Source organism: Rutidosis leptorrhynchoides, chromosome 8, assembly GCF_046630445.1.
Source record: "Rutidosis leptorrhynchoides isolate AG116_Rl617_1_P2 chromosome 8, CSIRO_AGI_Rlap_v1, whole genome shotgun sequence".
NCBI classification, from domain to species: domain Eukaryota; kingdom Viridiplantae; phylum Streptophyta; class Magnoliopsida; order Asterales; family Asteraceae; genus Rutidosis; species Rutidosis leptorrhynchoides.
In genome coordinates, this window is record NC_092340.1 from 65002682 (window position 1) to 65009095 (window position 6414).

The window sequence follows — 6414 nt, forward strand, 5'->3', positions numbered from 1 at the left end:
TATTTATACTTACCAATGATGATATTAATTATAATAAAATGATTATTCTAATCATGATAATTTTAATTATAACGATACTTTTTATTATTAACTGTAATAATAATAATAATATTTTATAAAAATAATAATTCTATTCAAAATGATAATTTTTAATAATAATAATACTAAAATGATAATGATATTTAATAATAACAATGATATTTCTATTAAAATCATAATTTTAACAAAAATGATAGTTTTAATATTAATGATACTTTTAATAATAATAACGATAAAAATAATAAAATGATAGTTTTGAATAAAAATGTTAATTATTTTAATAATAATAATAATAATAATAATAATAATAATAATAATAATAATAATAATAATAATAATAATAATAATAATAATAATAATATTGATTATTAGATAATAATAATAATGACGATAATAACGACAATAACGATAAAGATAACGATAACGATAGCGATAACGATAACGATAATGATAATAATTATCATTTTAACAATAATACTTAAAATTATAGATAATTCAATTGACGATATCTTTTAATCCGTTAATCGAAATCATACGCTTTCTAAATGAAAAGTTATTAATTTTTTGTCAGCTTTCCAACGACATGCATAACATATACCTTATCTCAGTCTCACACGTAACAAATTCATGTTTTATCATAAACTATATAACGACAATATTAAACCTACAAGCATGCATAATCCTAAATACTCGAGCACTAGTCAGGGATACACTATTAATATATAAAAGGTAGGATATGAGTGCTCACGTATCAATATTGAGATTCAATATTGCAGGAAAGTATGTAGATGCAACGGAAATGATATACACTAGATTGACCTCACGAGCATACCTCCGAACATTACCCATAACCTCCATAGCTATAACCCATAATGTCCTTAGCTCTATCCCACTCGAAACCAGTTTTGAAAACCCATTTTAGATTACTCGAGCAGCACTCCATCGTAGTATTTTATGTAAATAATACTAATAATAATAATACTACTAATATTAATAAGATTAATAATATTATTAATCTTTAATAATAATAATATAAATAATATATAATATAAATATGAATAACAGAGGGAGTAATTATATCAGTGTATGTGTGTGTGTTCTCGAGCCAGAATGTCGAATTTATATATGTGGTTTGACTTCAGACCTCATGCGATCGCATGGTTTCTGTGTGTAATGGCCATGCGATCGCATGGCCAGCTGGATTGGCTCAGATTCAAATTAACCTCGTGGGCGGCTGGCGTTTATTATATTATATACAATATATTTAATTTATATAATTAATTATATATTATATTATATTTACATGCATAGTTAACTTGTAAATTTAGTTCCGATGCCTTGTACATTTACGCTCGACTTATGTCCTTCCGGTTATTCGAACATTCTTTTGTACGCTTAGAAAACTAGCACTCCTCGTTACGCGACAAGTACCTTTATAATTAATTAGGCTTAAGACATCGATAAACTATATCACTCAAACTATAACTTGTACGTTTGAGTGTTATGGTCATTTACTTTAATAAATCAATGTCTCGTTATTTACTAATATATATAAAAGTATTATTTTAAATCGACACGTCTTATAACTAAATTAATATTATATTTTATCACATTGTAAAATATATATATTTTCATTTAGAAATATAAATTTGTACGTATAATATGTAAATGAAATATAATATAATATTTAGTTTTTCCAAGTTAATCATATTTCAAAGTTTATTTTAAAATCGTTTAGAAACTATTATAACACCTAACGTTTACACTTTAAAACTTAATTCATTTATGCGACAACGTTTATTTTAACTTCTCAAACGTTCTAATTAATATATATAAATACTAATTGAATCAAATAATCTAGGGTTACTATCATTTTGACTATCATTTTGAAATCATATATATTCAATATTCATAAACACGTTTTAAATACACGTTGCGAGTTATTTATATACCTAATTCTAATAATTATCATACATATTCAAATTATGTTATTTAAACAAAACATTTTAAATAATCGAAAAATGTTTTCTCACGTTTGAAAATAGACCAATTGAATATTATAAAATTCAATTTTCCACTAACTTTTGTCTAACTCTCGCTAAGTGACACTTTTGTTCTTACTTGTAAATCACTTTACCATTTTCCAAATAATGATAAAAAGGATAGATTTCTTTAATCACAGTGGACCTCACAACAGAGACCCGTAATCATATCTTAATATATCTGATAAACTAATCACTTGATATTATCTTTTAATTCTGCCAATAAATATATTGAAACGAATACGTTCATGAAAAGTATTATACATCTAATACATTATTAACCTTTTCAAGTATAATATCTATACATATATATATATATATATATATATATATATATATATATATATATATATATATATATATATATATATATATATTCATAACTAGTTATATAATGGTTCGTGAATCGTCGGAATTTAGTCGAGGTTAAATGAATGTATTAACACAGTTTAAAATCTTTGAAATTCAACTTACAAACTTTGCTTATCGTGTTGGAATAATATAAAGATAAGGTTTAAATTTGGTCGGAAATTTCCGGGTTGTCACAGTACCTACCCATTAAAGAAATTTCGTCCCGAAATTTGATTGGGATGGTCATGGCTGACAATAAGTATATTTTCATGACGCATACGAGCTGAAAATTAGAGTTTTATCATCAGCGAGTAATATGGATAAAACAATTTGCTTAAGTGAAGAGTACGAGTGAAGTTATCACAAAAGAGTGAAATGAATAAGTGTGGATTCGTCATATCTTTTGACGTAGGCAGGATTGATTTCCGGAGTTCAAGAGATTTGGAGAAAATCTTCGTAATAAGATTTGATTCTTAAGGAAATTAGGATCCGCTTTAAATGCAATCATATATTTTGATTATTCTGTCGAATATTTTACTATAAATCCATCCCCTTCATTTCCTTACAACTTACATCTTCTATTCTTTCTCCCTCAACTCATACTTTAAAGTATTCGTCAATATGCTTCATCCAGTCTTGATTCTTGATATACTCCTAACTTTTATATCTATCGTTCTTCTTTTTCATCTGCCACCGGAGGAATCTATTCACTTCTACTATATTCTTGGTTTATAGTGTTTTTTAGTTCTCCCGTGTCTTTACGTTGCAATACTTATTGATATACACGGTTTGTAATTTATGTGTTGTCGTCAGGCTTTATATCTTTCCTTATTTTTCAGAGTCCCTGCTTCTGTCTTTCTATAATCATTGACATTCACAGTTAATGCTCTCTCTTATTTGCTGCGATTTATACTCCCATTTCTGTTTCGGAGCTTCATGCTCTGTTTTCTCTTCTATCCATTAAGCACAGCAAGTAATGGTCCAGAATTCGTAGGTATGGAGTTTCAATTGAACATAATTAATGTTTTAAGAAAGAAACGGTAATAGCACAATCTGACTTGTCAAATTACCAGAATTCAAGGGAAAGATAGTACTATTAAGAAAATATGTTCTTGATATGTTTATAAATTAGATAGAATGTAAGAATCGTGTAACATGGCACATGATGACGTTATAGTCTGTGAATCATCACGTTCCATTTAGAAACTCATCATGACTTACTGTAATATAATCACGTTGATCAAGTGTCATTATATTATACTAACTCATGCTTTAGTTCTCAATACTACTTCAAAAACAATCATATTTTAAACTCGAGGATTTCAGAATTTAGAAACTAAAATGGTTTCTTTTATGATGTAGCACAGATAGCGGGAAGAGATAAATAATCTCAGATAAGAATAGTTATGAATATATCTTCAAAATTATCGAAGATATTTATAATGAAAGATTCGATGATGTTTTAGAATTTTAAAATTTCTGGAATTAAATAATGATGCGGGAAATTTGTCTGTGAAGGTTTAGAATAAAGAGTAAGGTGTTTGCTAACGATTTCAGCAGACACTGAATCATTTGAATTCTTTGAAGGTAGATTTCGTCCTTGTGATTTGTCCACAGCCTCCTTAATGGTTTGCTCAATCCATTTTTCAGTTCCAAACCTTCTCTTTTTCTGAGCTTTTCCAACACATTATTCTTTATCATTAAACTTTTGACAGTTACGGTTGTCTATAGTTTTTGCAGCTTCATTTAGCTTTTTCAAAATTCGGAGAACTAGTTCGCAGTTTAGGGCGTTTTTCAGAAACTTCACATTCGCAGTATATAAGTCTAGGAGATAGACGTTATATGTATACATATAATTGTTAAAGTGAAAACGCTGCAAAATTCGAGATTGATGATTGATGATTTTAGGTAGTTGGTAGGGCAATTATTGTTACAGGATGTAGGTGAGTACATGGTGGGATTTCATGTATAATATAGATATTTTTCAGAGAGACTAAAGCCGAAGTTGCTGGTACATTTGATGTGGAATATAAAAGATTCCCCGATAATGATGGCAAAAAGACAACGTATATCTCAAGGTTATAATAAGGCTAGTTCGACTGAAAAGTCGAAGTTGACTTGCTGGAGCTGTGACAAATTGACTACTTTGAAAAAGGATTGCAAAGTTATTTTTGGTAATAAATGCCAAAGGAGCTGACACAGATATGTGTCAGTCTATGACTTGGGTTTCGAGAGTTTCTATATGTATCGTTATACGCATAATCCTTCTTTTCGTTGATAACGTGTGGTTGTATCATCTCTCGGTTGTTCATATTTGAAGTGTCTTTAGGAATTTCGAGGGGTTTGAACACAGATTGTAATCGTTAATATACATATGATGTTCTTGGATTTTGAATGATACAAATATTTTTCTGGGTTCTATGAATAGAAATGATGTTCTAGCACCGTTTCGAAGTCAAAGTATAGCTTTGAAAGATGTAGGAATCTAAGAGTGATAATACCGGTTATATCTCGAATTGAATTCTGAGATTTCAAAATCAGAATATGTAATTGGTTTTGAATGAGTATGGTTGTTTTGATTTCTATAAAAGAATGTATATTGTTGTGAAAGTAGGGAGTATAGTGGATGATTTGCTGAATCAAAATCTAAGAATGTAACATATTAATTGTGAATTTATATATCTCTCGGGTATTACCTACCCGTTAAAAGTTTCACAAGTAATCTTTTATACGAGAGAATTTTATTACAATTTTTATGAAAATATTGTTATGTATATTTTCTTCAAATGTAATACAGATTTAATTAGTTAATATCATATTAAGCTCATTTGATTTTCAGCTGGAACTAGAAATGAATAATCTCTAAAACTTTAGAGATTTCGTAATTTTTGTGGATTATCACATCAACGTAAATGAAATTATGAATCAATACTTCATTATTCATTTTTTTATTGATATTTACTCTGTGAATGATGTTGGTGTCCGTGGAATTCTTGTGAACTTCGCAAGGAACGAATGATGTTGTCTATAAAGTTTCGAGTACATCGAAGATGAAAGTGTAGAATCAAACATGTAATTGATTAATACACTTAATTTATTATGAATTGGAATTCATTGAGTTTGGGACAGAGCTTGTAGTTAACAATGGTTAAGTCATTAACGAATGATGTACATCATTGCATATTAGTAATATGAATTAACCGAGTAGTATCTACCCTTATTTAATTCATACATAATAGCTTAGTACGGAAAGATATATTATGATTTCAAGATTTATATATATAAGATATACATATAAATTCTTCAGTGAAAATGGGTTAATACTTCATAACTTGTTATTTCAACATACCCATTGATGATTGTAATGTCAATATCGCCGATGATTATGGAGTTGTGTAACCTGTGGTACTACAGGTGTTGTTGGTATTGACGATGCTGACGGCACTAATAGTGCTGGTGATGCTAACGGTACTGTTGATTTTGCTGGTAAAACAAGTCTAGCTTGTAAATCGTGCACCATTTCAGTCAGGGTTTCATTTCATCATTTCGCTCACTCATCTGGTTTACAATTAGAACTAGAATAAATAATCTCTAAAACTTTTAGAAACTACATATTCTCTGCAGAATATTTCCTCGATGAAGTTATGAATCAATACTTCATCGTTTGTTGTTGTTGGTACTCCTTGATATTTACGGTGCGTATGATGTTGATGTTTGAGGTACCGATTGTGATGTTGAGGTGTGGGATGCGGATGTTGTTGTTGGTGGTGGTAATGGTACCATTGGTATTGATGATGGTGGTGCTGTTGATGCCGGTGTTGCTGCCGGTGCTTGTAACATTTACACCATATTCTCTAAAGTCACTACCCGAGCGCGAAGCTAGTTGACTTCTCCTATTACACCGGGGTGATTGTCGGTTCGGACTAGTGGATGAATAAAATCTAGAATTTGAGATAGTATATAATCGTGATGAGATACTCTG